Consider the following 15,836-nt stretch of genomic DNA (forward strand, 5'->3'; position numbering starts at 1 on the left):
TCACCACATCTTTATTGCGCTCCCTTTGACATCTCAATAGTTTATCCAGCCAGGGTATTGTATCAACGTTACGTAGCTTGCTTACGGCAGTATAGTACATCAGATGGAATATGAGACATTTTTTTGCGAATAATATGTGCGGATAACATATGGAAAAGCAGTTTGAAATGAATATTACAGAAAAGCAGAGAGCTCGAAATACTTACGTTACGCCTGTGGATTAACGGAGGAAATTACGCACCGCTAAACCGAGCAAAGCCAGGCTTAATACCATTAGACAATAATAATTTTTATATTCTCCCAATGCGATTTCTCAGGACATTGCACAAAAATTGACATGCAGGCTATGAGATCACAACTCAGTCGTCATCGCATGCAATTGTTTCTATAATAAATGCTCACGAGGTAAACACTCAATAGAGCAGCAGAGCCAACTGACAGCTATAGTTGATGCTGCCTGGGTGAAATTTAAAGAAGCATATACGGCCACTGCATCAAATTATCAAGGGAAGGAGCAAGACGCTCTCTCTATTTTTACTAAGGTCCCCATGGTGGCGGAACAAGCGGCAATTGCTCTAGCCATCAGGAGTAATAAGTGGGCCTGCATTTACAGTGATTCGAAATCCGCTGTAAAGTGTTTTGATAAAGTACGTAGCTGGAGTTGCAGCTAAACTTTTTCAAAACATTGGGATTATGAGAACTGAAATCCGATGGTTTCCTGCGCATATGGGGAAAGTGGACGAGACTGGGGTAAACCTCAATGAGGTTGCTGATGACTAGGTACGAGGACTTGCTAACCCTGACAGTCACAACCAAGCCGTTTACCATCAAACCAGGGAATCGAGAGATCATTTTATAACATGCAATGACGTTACCAAACATTACTATTTAGGACGCAGACAATTCTCATTGCCACATTCAAAAGTGAACACGGCTCAAGCAGTCTCACTGTGCTTATTGCAAACGGGTACATATCCCCCACCGTACAGCATTAATAAAATATATCCAGAGAGGGAGATTAAGATGGACTGCAATGATTGTAATGGCATCATTGGAATCAGACATATGCTGGCGGGGTGTCCCGTGGCTCTTCCCAACCTCGTTGAAGAATGGACACAGTGGGAGAAAAGGATTCAAAGCCCATCATTGTTTCAATACCAACTAAGGGCAGTCCAAAGGGCCCATGATGTCGCTGAAAGCCTTGGCCTGACAGTGCCAACGTGGGAGCGGCCCGCCTTGGCTTAAGACGTCGAGCCTCCGTATCTCATTCCAATAGAATGAATGAATAGAATTTATTGATAGGGAAGACAGAGAGGTCGACCTGAGCTAGTGCGCTCTAGTCTGCTACTCTGCACTGCGGAAGAGGGAAGGGGAGTGAAAGTATTGGAATTGATGATGATGATAAGAGAAGTGGTGAGTGCTTATGTACATGAGACAGTTGCCTCGCTAGAGCCGCTCGTCGAGCTTGGTGTCCTGCAGAAACTCCAACAATACTTTTGTTGCACGCATTGAAATTGCAGTGTCAGGCCATGGGCCGAGGATAGCTTCCTCCGACAGTAGTTGCCTGCCAACACTGGCTAAGAAACGGTCTAACGTCCTTCGCTCCAGCATATATGCTGGGCAGTCGCACAGTACGTGTTGCAGTGTTTCGGGCATCTGGCAGTGTACACAATCAGGGCTGTTCGATTGGCCGATGAGGTGTGCGTAGCGACGGGTGAAAGCAACGCCGAGCCGAATCCTGTGTAGCAATGATGTTTTGCTCCGTGTAAGCGTCGGGGGCCAACAGAATTTACCGTCTGGGTCAATCATATGTAGACGTCTGTGAATGTTATCAGAGTGGGCTCTGTAAGCCTTTGTAAGGTCCTGAATGAGTGCCTTGATCATCCAATAGAAGTTTTCACACACACATACAGAGGAATGGGATGGTGGTGAATAAGGATGATTAAATGAATGAAAAAAAGATTTGCTGACCTAATGAAGTCCAAGAGGGATCGATAATGCGGTCCCTGCGTCCAAGCAGTGTAATCGCTCGGATTATGCGGCGAGAGTCCTGCTGTTGCGAGGTGCCAGAGCCTCGTCGATTTCAGTGCAGGGCAAACCCACAACAAGTGGTGGATGTCGGCTTCAGAATTTCGCGACTAGCAGAGTGGGCACTCGGGACGAGGATATAACGGGCGAAAGTGCGGCCACTTCCTAGTCACGGCAGCAGTCAGGGCAACCCCGACCCGGATCCTCCAAAGCGCAACCTCCCCTGCACGGGTAAGACCGCGGGGGAGTTTACCGCACACGGAGGTATGAGAGCACGTGTGCGACGCCGGAGGTGCTCCTTTCTTAAAAGGAGGGTGGCATCATCTAGGTTAAAGGGTTGAGGCAGGGACGATCGAGAGGTCGGTAGACGGGTCGCAGAATCCGCGCGGCTTTAGAAGCTTAGAAGGTCGCGTGAGATCCACTCGACAGATATTGTCTGCAAGATGCCTGCCGCCAGAAGATGGATCTGTTGGGATATGTCAGGGCTGCGAATGACGCGTCGCGGAAGCCGCGTTGCCTGGAGGGCATCAGTGCGGATGACGATGCGGGCGGTGGGGACCATGGGAAAGGCGGCCACAGAGCACAACGCTTCTCGGACAGCACGGAACTCAGCAAAAAGGGAGGAAGGAGGCTCTTGGACTTGAAACCGGGTCGTCTTATTAAGGGCAGGTGCGCATGGGCAATAAATTGCAGTGGTTTATTCACACTCCTGAATGCTTGCATCAACGTAAAGGACGATGGAGCCAAGCGATGGGTGGGCATCTTGAGCTATAATTCGGTCACGAAGCGACGCCGCCGCTTGAGTTGATGTCGGGTGATGTATATCAGTTGATTTGTTATCACTGAGCTGTACAAAAGTCCAGGAAGGAACAACTGGCGATGGTGGTGGTAGAAGGGAGTTCGAGAAAGCGTAAGCCCTGAGAGCACACGTTGCGTATGAAAAGCTGGCCTTAAGCCTGCGAGCATCACGTCGCTGCTGCACCAGCTCATCTAGTGTGTTGAGCTGTGCATTTTCTTGGAGATCCACGATCGGGGTGATGCGGGGACGGCAAGTGATGACCCTCATTGCCTCGCGATTAACAACCTCAAGGCGATCCCATTGTGCCCTCGTCAAATGCTGGAATTGGGCTTCATAAACAAGACGTGGTTGCACTACCGCCTTCACCAATTGTCGCGCAACATATGAGCGGGCGCCGCCCGTTTTAGGAGCAATGCGCCTAATGAGACCCAGCGTCTGAATTGCCTGCTTTTTAGCGCTGGAGAGCCAAGCTGTTCCGGTTCCCGACTCGTGTACCATCATACCCAGAATTTTTATAGTTGAACATTGTTCAAGAGGGGTTCCGGATTGTGGCGACGAATGGGTGTTGCAAAGAGTTTACGCCGGCCCCAGCGATTGGCGACTGACATGTAAGCAGATTGGCTCACGGAAAGCCTAAGGCAGACCGAAGAAGCGTAAGTCGCCGTGATATCTTAAGCTGATTGAAGGGCAGCGGCTTGAGTCTGCAGGTCATGATGAGTGCTCCATACCGTGATGTTATCAGCGTACAACAAAAACTTTATGTCGGGTACATCCTGTAAGCGCCATGCATGCGGGGTGAAAGCAATATTGAATAATGTGGGTGACAATACAGATCCCTGGAGTATACCTTGAAGAGCGACAAATGAGCCGACGGCGTCACCACTGGGGCGCATTGCAACATGTCCGTCTTCAAGAAAATATTCGACAAAATTCCGTACTCTAAGGGGAAAGTGCAGCATGTCAACTGAAGACAATATGACAGCATGACTGATGTTATCATACGCCTTTTCGACGTCCATAGCGAGGACAGTACGGACACGCTGGCTACGAGTTGACGATAAAACCGAGGATGCCAAGACAGCCAGCCCATTTTCATTACCTATCGTTGGACGGAAGCAAATTTGAGCAGGGTCGTAGAAACCGTGGTGCTCTAGCCACCACGACAGTCGTGTGGGTAGCATTTTCTGAGAAATCTTGCACAACGGTGACCTTAGGGAAATGGGTCGGAAGTTGCCAAGGTCAGTCGGCGGCTTGCTTAGTTTTGGAATCGGCATCACAATAGCTGATTTCCAGCCTGGAGGGTCAACGCCATCTAGCCTTACATCGTTAATGGTGTCGAGGAGTTGAGGCAGCACAGCGTAACTCAGGTTCTTGTAGGCCTCATAAGTAGTAGAGTCTGGGCCGGGTGCTGTCTTGCGACTGGTTCCACCTATCGCTGAAAGCAACTCAGGCATGGTGAAAGAGCTTGCAATCCCCTCTGAGTCTGCTGTAGATGGTAACCTGTCGATATGTGTCCGAATGCCTGCCAAAGAAGCACCATTGGCTGTTTGAGGCAACACGTCGTACTGCGGGAAAAACTTCCGGGCTGCTTCTCTGGCGATATCATCCGGCGACAAGCCAGCAACGAAGCAGGCTGTGGCTGCCGGGTCTAGACGGCGGCAACCGTATTCCACGGCACGGAACATTCGCCAGAGAGAAGCATTCGATGTCTTGGATGAAAACCGCTCACACCACGTATGCCATTGCCTCCGCGAGACGTCGCGTTCATATCTGCGTGCCTTAGCAGTAAGGAAATTCAGTCTTGTGCATGCTTGTGCAGAAGTGTGGTCTCGGCATGCTGCCAGGTCAGCTTGTCTGCGAGCAGCCCACAAGTTTAGCGGGCCGATATCCGGTGCCGGTCGATCGGCGTCTACCCAGCTGATGTTTGGAGCTTCATCGAGCGCGCTTTGTATGCGGTCAACAAGTAGTGGTGACGAGTCCACAGAGGTATCTTGGAGAACGGGGTGAAAGGAGGTGTCCCAGTAGACCACAGAACACTTGCGGCGCAATCGGCGGCCTGCGACGGATGAAGGCCGATGATGATAGGGTGGTGGTCACTACCCCAGCAGTCGGGCTGCAGGTGCCAAGTGGGAGTGCCGGACCCGACCACCACGTAAGATCCGGTGCTTATGTTGTACGTCGAGCTTGAGGCACAGCCCGCGTTGCTGAATCGGGATGGTTCAGTAGTACAAACAACGCATCCGCGAAGGCGTCCCGCACACGCCTACCTCGATGGCTAGAAGTAGGGTACCCCCATTTTGGCTGAGGGGCGTTAAAATCACTACCGACTAACATTAAAACACGCTGGTTATTGGCGACGGACATTCACTAACCAGCCCAGGTTAATTCTTCAAGAGCCACCGGCTAGTGTTATGTAGTATGACACTACCACAACAGTTACCTTGGGTAACTTCACAGCTACTGTCACTACCTCCTGATATGAGTTACACCAGTTTTCAAGAGAAAGGCACACCTGAGGATAGCGCGTATCAACTTACACTGCCGCCTTTCCTGGAGGGGCAGCTGTGTGCACGCGATGGTCACTCATCGAAGGACACACGTATCCACTGAAGCCCGGAATGGCAGGCAATGCGTTAGTCTGTGTAGTAACAAGGCCCACACCTGTAGCTTGTTCATACGTAGACGGGATTAAAGCTCCCCCACTTTCGTCGAGAGCCCTCTACAGTTCCACTGCGGCCTGAAATGTAGTTACTTTTCACTTGGTCGTGAAAGAGAGTCATACAGAGAGTCATACTGCTCTCGCATTCGCTGCACGTAAGACTTAAGTCCCTCTGAACATTTTTGGTATTTGCTCAGCACCCGGATATATTAAGGCTTTTGCAGCCGGAAGGTTGCTAAAGGCCTACTATTTCTGTCTCAACCACAAATAAAGCAGTTGCCAATGTTTCTATATATATCCTTGGGTATTTCAATTTTCCTTACATAGAAGGCCTCTACTGGTAATGCAAAACAAATAAACCAGACACGATTCAATACAATTCCCCGAATCGCGAGTAAATTTTAACTTGAGCCAAGTGATAATATGCCGAGTCCGGGGTGACCATATCCCTTACTGATTGGTAAGAGCCTGCCTAGACGACATATGGAACCAAACTTGCTTAGACGGATTTAGGACCATAATCTACTCCATTTGGACATTTGCTTAGCCATAAAGAAAAGTCACTCCCTACAAAAATAATCAGATTGCAAGTGAACAGACTCTGAAAAAATTAAGGAACTACCACAGTGTTAACGAATGTGTAAAAATTCCTTTATAGTATTGATGCAGTGAGACCAAGCTGAGGGTTATTTAAAAAGCAATAGATAAACTTAAAGAAAGGTTCTCTCTTCGTATCATTGTCAAATCCAATTATTATAACCAGTCTTTCACCTAACGACCTAAATCTCTTTAAATAAAAATAAGTGTCTTTCACTAACAACGCCAGAACATTTGGAGAATACTTTAAATACTTTTTGGAGAATGCTTAAAAAATACCTGAAAAGACTAGCTGAGCCAACCGTAAATTTTCTTGTCACCTTCTAGCCGCCCTCAAAACAAACCCTAGGACGTTAAGCACAATGAGTTGGGGGGGCTAGTTGGTGTGAATCCATAATTACTTTGTTTAGGGCAAAACAACGGACAGAAGAGAGACGATAGGAGAAGGCGCTTGTCCTGTCGTCTGTCTTGTGTCCGTTGTTTTGCGCTAAACAAAGCAATTAATGGAAACCCTAGGAAGTTTTCGCGAACTGTCATTCCAGAGGCACAATCCAATTAAATAGGGCTTACTAAACCCGACCGTGAGCGACTTGACGGGCAGGAATGTGCTACTACGTGAAACAACTACTTCAAATTGTTTTTTTTTCTTTACCCTGTAATGATTACAGGATTGCTGGTGCAATGGAAGTTTCCGCATTGACTATGCCAGAAATCAAGATGAAGAAGGAAAGAGATAGAATTCATTGAATTCTCTCAGGCCTTCCACTTAAGTTGGTTGCGAAGAAATTGACGCTAAGCTTCTCAATTGTACCATGTCATTGCCCAGTAGGACATTACAGCTGATATTCACTCATTCCTTGGCAACCGAATCCGTTCCTTATGATTGGAAAACAAACGCAAGTCATCCCCATCTTTAGGTCAGGTAACCGAGCACTTGAGTTTAATTTGTGTGCCGTTTTGCTCACCTGCATTCCTTGTAAATTAGTCGAGCGCAGCATATAAAAGAACATAATGACCCGCATAGAATTACGGAACTTCTATCCCCATCAACACGCCTTTCATTAGTACATTTCGTGCGAAAGCCCGATTTTACCCAAAAGGTCCTCAGGTACGCGGAGACTAATCAGATTGATGGCATGTGTTCAGATTTCTTGAAGTCTTTCGAAGGTGTATCGCATAATCGCCCCCTAATAAAAGTGCCTGCACTCGGTCTGCCCTCTGGTCTAATCTGTTGGCTCGAAAATTCTGTTACAGGGCGAGCACAGTTTACCTCTATTAACAACCGCATCTCTAACCTCAGCAGTCCTACATCTGGAATGCCTCAGGGGAATGGATTGTCTCCCATGGTATTCCTAACTTATGTTAACCTGCTGTCGCGTCATCAAGATCTGTCGCGTCATCTAAGCTTGACCGTTACCGATAATATTATCGACAGAGCGCACAGGCTGGGTTCCTTTGTGCAACTAAAGACACGCCCAGTTATCGTCAAGTTCTCGTCTTTTAAAACCAAAGAGTTAGTTCTTTCCTAGAATGCTAAGCTGAAAACAGCTGGCATCTCTGTAGGCGAAGGCTTCTGCATATCAACACACTTGTCACGAAAAAAACTAAATGAATACGGAAAATCTAGCGGCCAACCTCTTTCACTGCGCTTTAACAAACTTATCATCCATAAAAAGCACTACATCTACTGCGCATCCACTGATAACGCTTGTGAAGTTGACTCCCCTCTTGAGTCACATGATAATCGCAACCCACCTTTAAGCAATACTGGCAATTCGTCTGCGTAGCTATCTTCCCGCCACACAAATGATGTGTCTCTTCTTTTTAGCAATGCAAACAGTGTGCTCAACAAGTGAGCGGCACTCTCGGCTCATATTGATTCATGTTCCGCTGATATTGTTATTCTATCCGAAAGTTGGCTTTCAAAGCAGTGAAATCTTTTACTGTGAAAATAAATACGCGGTTTATCGATATGACAGCGATGTTCGTATCGGTGGGGGTGTCTTGATCGCTGTTAATGAAGAGTTCTCTTCCTCAAGTGTCCCAGTCGTGTCAGCTTTAGAAGAGGTGTGCGTGCGTATTACCATTGACAATAGGGATTGAATTTTTTGCGTATGTTACAGACCGCCAATTGCACTCCGTTCTTTCTGTGATGAACTCCATGACGTCGTAAATAATATAGTTATATGATACCCCACATTGCCTTTTTTCTGTTGGGAGATTTCAACCTTCCAAAGATCTCATGGCACACTGGTACCGCCACTATCAGAAAAAATTATTCGGAATGCGCACAGTTTCTTGGTGTTTGTTCCGATTTCAACCTCGCACAACTTCTTCATGAACCTACTCGTACTACTGCAGTTTCCGTTAATATCCTTGATGTCATTTTTATTACTACACCTGATGTGGTTTCCAAACTTACTTATATCCCTGGTTTAAGTGACCACTTGATTATTCATTTCACTTTGCGTGCCCATGTTTCTACTAAAAAGAGCTTTAAGGTTGTTCGTGATTACAAGCCCGTCGATACGCCTTCTATCACGGCAGAAATGGAATCATCCACAACTGCTTACATCCCCGGTTTTGACGAAAGCTCAGTTGAGGATAACTGGCAACTTTTCAAAAAATAAACTACTATGTTTAATTGACAGTCATATACCTCAACGAAAGATACCCTCAAACACTAGATCGCCATGGTTGAACAACTCTCTTAAACGCCTTCGCAACAAAAAGAAACGGTTATTCCGCCGGGCCAAGCGATCAAATCTCCCTGCTCATTGGTCAACGTACCGTCAAGTGGGAACTGAGTACATCCAAATGACTAGTAACGCTAAAACTACCTTCTTGAATGTTACACTGCCCTCGTTTCTTCAAACGAGTCAGCGCAAGTTTTGGAGTCTTGCTAATGGCACTAAAACTAACATTATACATTTAACTTACCCTGATGGCGCCAGTGTTCCACCTAATCAATGTTGCAGCATTTTGAATGAGGCATTTGTCTCTTTCCTCAATGCCAATATCATCGTCAATTTACCGAGTGCACCAAGTTCAAACTTCCCTGTGATGGATCCCATAATAATTGACTGGGTTGGTATTAGCCGGCTAATCAATAATCTGCAGATTTCGTCTGCCAGTGGGCCTGATAGTATTATTTCAAAAAATATTGAAATGCAGTGAGCTGTTTTCATCTGTTATTATTCCTAAAATTTCTTGCTCGGTCGTTGCAGTATTCTTCGCTCCCGCAGGACTGGAAGAACGGAAAGGTGGTTCCAGTCCCAAAGTAAGGAAATGCGCATACTCCCGAGAACTACCGTGCCATTTCATTGACAAGCATCCCATGCAAACTTTTGGAACACATCATTTACTCTCACGTTGTTGTATTTTCGGAAAGCAATTCATTCTTTCATTCCTGTCAACATGGCTTCAGAAAAATGTACTCGTGCGAAACCCAACTAACTAGCTTGCTTTACTAATGATCTTTTTGCTGCATCTGACAATAACCTTGACGTTGACTGTATTTTCTTGGACTATGCTAAGGCCTTTCATACCGTAACGTACGATCTACTAAGCCTTAAAGCCCATCACCTTAACATTGATCATTTAGTGTTAGCTTGGATTAAGGACTTCCTTTGCAATCGAACTCAGTACGCAACTGCCAATAACACTCCTCTGCTTTTTCATTGGTTATATCAGGGGTCCCGCAGGGATCCGTCCGTGGGCCTCTGCTCTTTCTAATTTATATTAACGATCTCCCTGACTGCGTGAAATCGTCTTCGATTAACCTATTTGCCGATGACTGCGTAATATATCATAAGATTAGTGACCCCGCCGATTCCACTAAACTACAAGAAGACCTTAACAATTTATCCATATGGTGTAATGCGTGGAACATGAAACTAAACGTAAATAAATGTAAATATATGCGCATATCACGCCGCTCTAACAGTACTGACAAACGCATGTGTTTTTTGAATAGCGCTCCTCTCTATCAAGGTAATTCTTACAAGTATCTCGGCCTTTACATCACTCACGATCTATCATGGCACAAGCATGTTGAATTTCTAACTTCTAACGCTAATCGCACGCTAGGCTATCTACGCAGAAACGTTTACGCCATTCCTCCATCTTTAAAACTGACGCTCTACAGAACACTTCTTCGATCAAAATTGGAATATGCCTCAGCCATCTGGGATCCCCATCAAGTGTCACTAACCCTCTCCCTCGAAGCCATTAAGAGCCGCGCGTCCCGCTGTATTCTATCTAATTACTCTCCTCGTGCTAGCGTAACACTCATGAAGCAAACCCTTAACATACCGGAACTTTCAGTACGTCGTGCATACAGTCGCCTCTGCCTTTTCCACAAGATTTACCACAACCCGGTATTAAAAGAAACACTTCTTACTCCTCCTTCCTACTTTTCATCCCGCAGCGATCATCTTCATAAAGCTTTAGTGCCATCTTGTCACACGAACGCCTGCTATTACTCTTTTTTACCTCGCACCTGCAATGACTGGAACCAACTCCCCGCATCGATCGCTACTATTATAGACTCATCGAGGTTCTGGACTGCTGTTTTCCACGCCAATTAAAAAATATATATTTTCTTCCTTGGTCTGCATTCTTTTTCTGTGTGTATGTACCACTCCTTTCTGTAGCGCCTACGGGCGTTGAAAATATATAAAATAAATAAATGAATAAATAAATGACCTAGCGTCAAATATTTAAACGAAACTGGAACTTTTGTTGATTATTTTGACCTCTACGCCCATATCGATTACCCCGAGGACTGCATCGCATTACAGAACGACGTTAACACTCCAAACATGGTGACAGAAATGACACATGCCGCTGAACCTAAAAAATGCGCGCCCATCTCATTTACCCGAAAGCACAGCATTCCTCGCCTTATCTACTGCATATATTAAACTCAGATTGGCAGAACCCTTACTTATAGATACCTCCGCTTGCAGCTAACATGGTTGCTATCATGGGCCCCACATATTGAAACTATTGCTTGAGAGGCCACTCACAGAGTAAAGCTGGAACCGCATGGCGCGTTTTTCGCGAGCGAAAAACGCGACGGGCGGCAAACGCCCGCGTTGCCGCCGACGCGCGGGCACCCGTACGAAAAAAAGGAGCGGCGCTTTCGCGCCGCGTTTTCCGGGTTGCCAGACAACATAACTCTCAACGACATGTATTGTCTCTGTTACCGCATATATAATATGCCCTTAAACTTACGGAACACTACAATAAAAATAATCTGAGTGTAATTAGACAGCGGCATTTCTTTCCGAAGTGTATTTATCAAGCTTAATTTTAAGCAGCAATATTGTGTGCGAAACTGCGACTATGTACCTTCCGCATGCTGAGAAGCCGCTTCTTGCTTACAATTTCACATATAAAAAGGAGGGTCGGCCGCTTACTACCGAGCAGAAGAGGCGATTGCTACTATTAAGGGGGATGCTGATACTGTAGCAAGAAAAAAGGCGGGTCAGGAGGTACATGTGGGTGCAGCCTGCCTGGTTGAGAAGAGAGCGAGCACCATACACTGGTAATATTATTAGCAAATTGTCTTGCCAGTATTAGCGATGAGACGCGACGCTTCTCCACTTTAGTTATTAGGGCCTCGTTGAAGATTGCTTTGTTCATTTAGGTGAATACGATGCGGGAACCAACACGATGCGCGAACGAAATCACGGTAGCACACGTTTTCCTTGACGCGCGCGCCAGTTCTGCCGAGAAAAAAAAATTCCGCCAAGGAGGTTCCGTCGAGATGCGCAGAGAGCAGGGCCATCTGGTGGCGAAAAAAGAACCAAAATGCCACGTGACCAAATGCCACGTGACTTACCTGAACTCTGATTGGTGGACGCGCCGCGCGACGCGTTTTTTTCTACTCCGAGCAGCAGCACGCGGCGGCGCGATTTCGTGACGGAACATGCTGGGCACGCGTCAAAATGACGCGCGCGTTCCACCATCCGCGCGTCAATCGCGCCTGAAATCGCGCCATGCGGTTCCGCCTTAACACAGTAAACGACAAGAGTGGACACTCGAACCGTTTCGGGGCCAAGCTATGGAGCTATGCCGGTTCCGCAATGTGGCAGAGCACATCACGAAAAATGCGGATGTGCCTGCGGCTGCGGCTAGCAGCTTGCGAAGTCTAGCCAAGCCCGGTAGCCATGATCTTTCTCTAAAATGCGCCCGAGGATAGTTGTTGGGTTCTTCTGTCAGCGTCTGGCATTACTGCTTCGTCACCGTTTCATACCAAGGCCACAGGAAGTTCTTTTACACGTTGTTAATAACTTATTCTTTTCGTATTTCGTTATGTCACTGTTAGCCGCATTAATGAGTGACGGCGGCCTTGAAGCCATAAACAGCTGCTGCCCATTTGCTACTTACTTTCATTTCGCATTCCTTTTTTTTATGCGCAGCAATGAGCGGTTATGCTAGCGACAACAGGCGACGCGGCAGCGTCCGAGCTGGGAGGCACGTTCGATGCAGTGACGAAGTTAGAAAATAATATGGTTCGTTGACAAACGCGGCCTATGAACACATGCCGTTCCGTGCAGGGCTTCTGAAGAAGTATTATGCTTCACTTTTGCAAAAGAAATGTAGCTGTTTCTAAAGCGGTACACGTGCAATATCAGCAGTATGGCAAGAATGCGTGCTCTGTTAACCTCTGTAGCAGGCTATGTGCGCTCAAGCATTTTTAGCTATTATGCATTGGGCTGCAGATACGTGTTTCCAAGTTTTAATTGTGTATCGAGTCCTTAACGTGGAAATTTCCTTGTCTCTTAGCATTTGTAACAGTGCTTCCTTGGCGTTAGCTCAGAAAAATATGCATAAAAACGAATGCACGCAGTATCTCAATTCTAAAGCTTGGAAGGGTCCAGTATTGCTCATACGAAGGAACGTAGCGTCTACATTCAATTGCTTTGAAGCCTCCAGTATTGCTTACTTTCTGCCTGTCATTCAACGTATGGCAGGAATCTCACCCATTTCTTTAAAACACATTCTACAGCCAAAGGACATCAAGTATATTCAAGGGCCAATGTCCAAGTGTTAGAAGATGTTTGCAAAGCTTCCGAAACAGCAGGCGAAGACCCCCAACACGAAGTGCTTAATTGCAGCGATTTAATGACGGACGCACTGGTTTACACATTCGAGATGGAAGTGTTAGTGCGTGCGCAATTATTTTTGTAGCCATTTTATTTTGGCATGCTACCATTCACATATCTTTGCTGCCTTAATTCATGCTCCTTCGGCGAAGTACAAGAAAAGGCGTCATATTTCTTTTCTTGTAAAGAAATCCCATTTTGAGCATATTAATTCCTGGCGTGTTTGTGTAGTCCTTTTCTTTTTTAATTATCCGGAGAGTTGCAGCATATATTGTATGTATTTCGCTTGTTTAAAGTTATTTCCATCATGCTATTAATTTCCGACTATTTTCCATTGCTTGCATTTCAAAGTTTTTTCCTATTTTCATGTGTCTGCCTCTTACAATCTTGCTGCAATAAATTTTTGTCTACTATTTTTGTGTTCTTGGTTGTGCAGTAAGTTGTATTATTTTTAAGGAACGTGACACATTTATTTACGATACTTCTTCTGGCGTGAGTTACTAGACGTAACAATATCACAAGCGATAAAGTTCTACATCGATAACAGTTGGCATGATTGTTGCGCTAAGTTACAGCTTCAAACAGCAAATAATAATTTAAATAATACTAACATAAAATGAAACACCTTCGTGCGCTCGTTGTCGCAGCATATAAATAGCTGCCCAAGCGCCTGCATGAAACCACTCGATTTAAGCAACGTTATGGGTCACAGAAAAAAAAACGAAACTGAAATTGTACGGCAGCGTGCGGTGACCATCTTGGAGGCTGATGCGTTTCGCAATGTGCGCCGAGAGTCAAAGTCGGTCGCAGGCGCCTTCGGGAGTGTCCATTCTTTACGCTTACTATACTACTCTACGGGCCCCAAGCGTATTTTAAACGGACTTTCAAACCTGCATCATACGACGTTGAAAAAGTGTTGTAACAGACTTACTCTAGACGAAAACTCGAGAACGCGTTTTCCATCTGGCACTCCGTGCAAATACATCTCGCTGACACATGCAACGAGATATGTTTGCAAGGAAAGCGAGATGGAAGATGCGTACCTCAATAAAGTTTCACCACCCGCCGTGGTTGCTCAGTGGCTATGGTGTTGGGCTGCTGAGCACGAGGTCGCGGGATCGAATCCCGGCCACGGCGGCCGCATTTCGATGGGGGCGAAATGCGAAAACACCCGTGTGCTTAGATTTAGGTGCACGTTAAAGAACCCCAGGTGGTCAAAATTTCCGGAGTCCTCCACTACGGCGTGCCTCATAACCAGAAAGTGGTTTTGGCACGTAAAACCCCAAATATTATTATTATTAATAAAGTTTCACCATACCATATCATATCTCGCTGACGATGTCGATGCCCTGCAGAAACGCGCTGCACGTTTCATCACTTTACTATAAACAAAACCAGCGAGCGTCACCCAACTGAAGCAATCCGTCGCCCTCCCAAATCTCGCATCACATCGCATAATATCGTGCCTCTGTCCTCTGCATTCCACTTACACCTTTAATTTCATCCCATATCGCGACACGCATTACTGAAAGTGCCTCAAAAGCTGTGTTCTCAAAAGCGGCTGTTTGACAATGAATGCGCCGAGTTTCCGAGGACCGCGGCACCCACAGCCACGTGGTCGATCTCATCTGCGCTTCCGAGGGTGCTCCAGGCTGCCGTGAGCTGGGGAGGGATGCGCTCATCCTCGGCGTCAGCTGCTGAGGTCAGCCCTTGGTACCAGCGTGTGTGATCTGGATGACTGCTCCTTTAAGGGGTGATGGCGAGCGGCTACGAGTAAGGCTCGATCTTACGATCCCTTGGGTGTTGCAGCCGCTGACACTGGTGGCATTCCTTCCCCGCGAATAAGGGGCCCTCTTGTCTTTGATGGAACGAAAGCGTGAGAAGAAAATCGTAGTGTATGGCATGACGCGCTGTGTGGCGATGATGGCTACGATATGGCACCAGAGTAGGGCTCGTCGTCTGCAAAGAAACAAAGCATTGCATGAACGGAGGTCTGTCTGCGGCGGCTGCTGTCAATCGCACGCACGTGTTACCCACGCGCTGCCTTTCGCGATCTCCCGATTAGCGATGCAGACGCACTATACTTCGCTCGCAACGTGCCGCTCGAGACAGATCGTCCGCACCAGCCAATACATCGCAAAATGAAAACACATATAGAGCTTCCCTCAAATTTCGCATCGTAATTTCCAGTGAATTTTTTACCGATCAGTGAAACACTGGAATGCCCTACCAGATTACATAGCCGAGAGCACTGATCACGCATTTTTTTTATGAAAGACTAACGGTTCATTTTTCATAGCCATCAATAACCCACCGACAGAGAGAGTGAGAGAGAGAGCGAACAACTTTATTAAAAATGTCTGCAGAATCGGTTAGGCTCCCTCTACGCAGGGGGGACAAGCTTATACCTGCGTGGAGGGAGCCTAACCCACCGACATGCAAAAAAAGAAACGGGCACCAAACGGTGAGCTTACTTTCCTTCCATTTTGTCCGCCTGTTTCTCTTTTTTCGCCTTCTTTTTTGCTCTTATTGCTGGTTATCAATTTAGATCTGCGTGCACATCGTTCACAATGGCCTTTTCTTTTTTGTTTCTATCTTTTATTGCGGTTGTATTCCATGTCAATCACAAATATACGCC

Source organism: Dermacentor variabilis, chromosome 2 (genome assembly GCF_050947875.1).
Source record: "Dermacentor variabilis isolate Ectoservices chromosome 2, ASM5094787v1, whole genome shotgun sequence".
Classification (NCBI taxonomy): Eukaryota; Metazoa; Arthropoda; class Arachnida; order Ixodida; family Ixodidae; genus Dermacentor; species Dermacentor variabilis.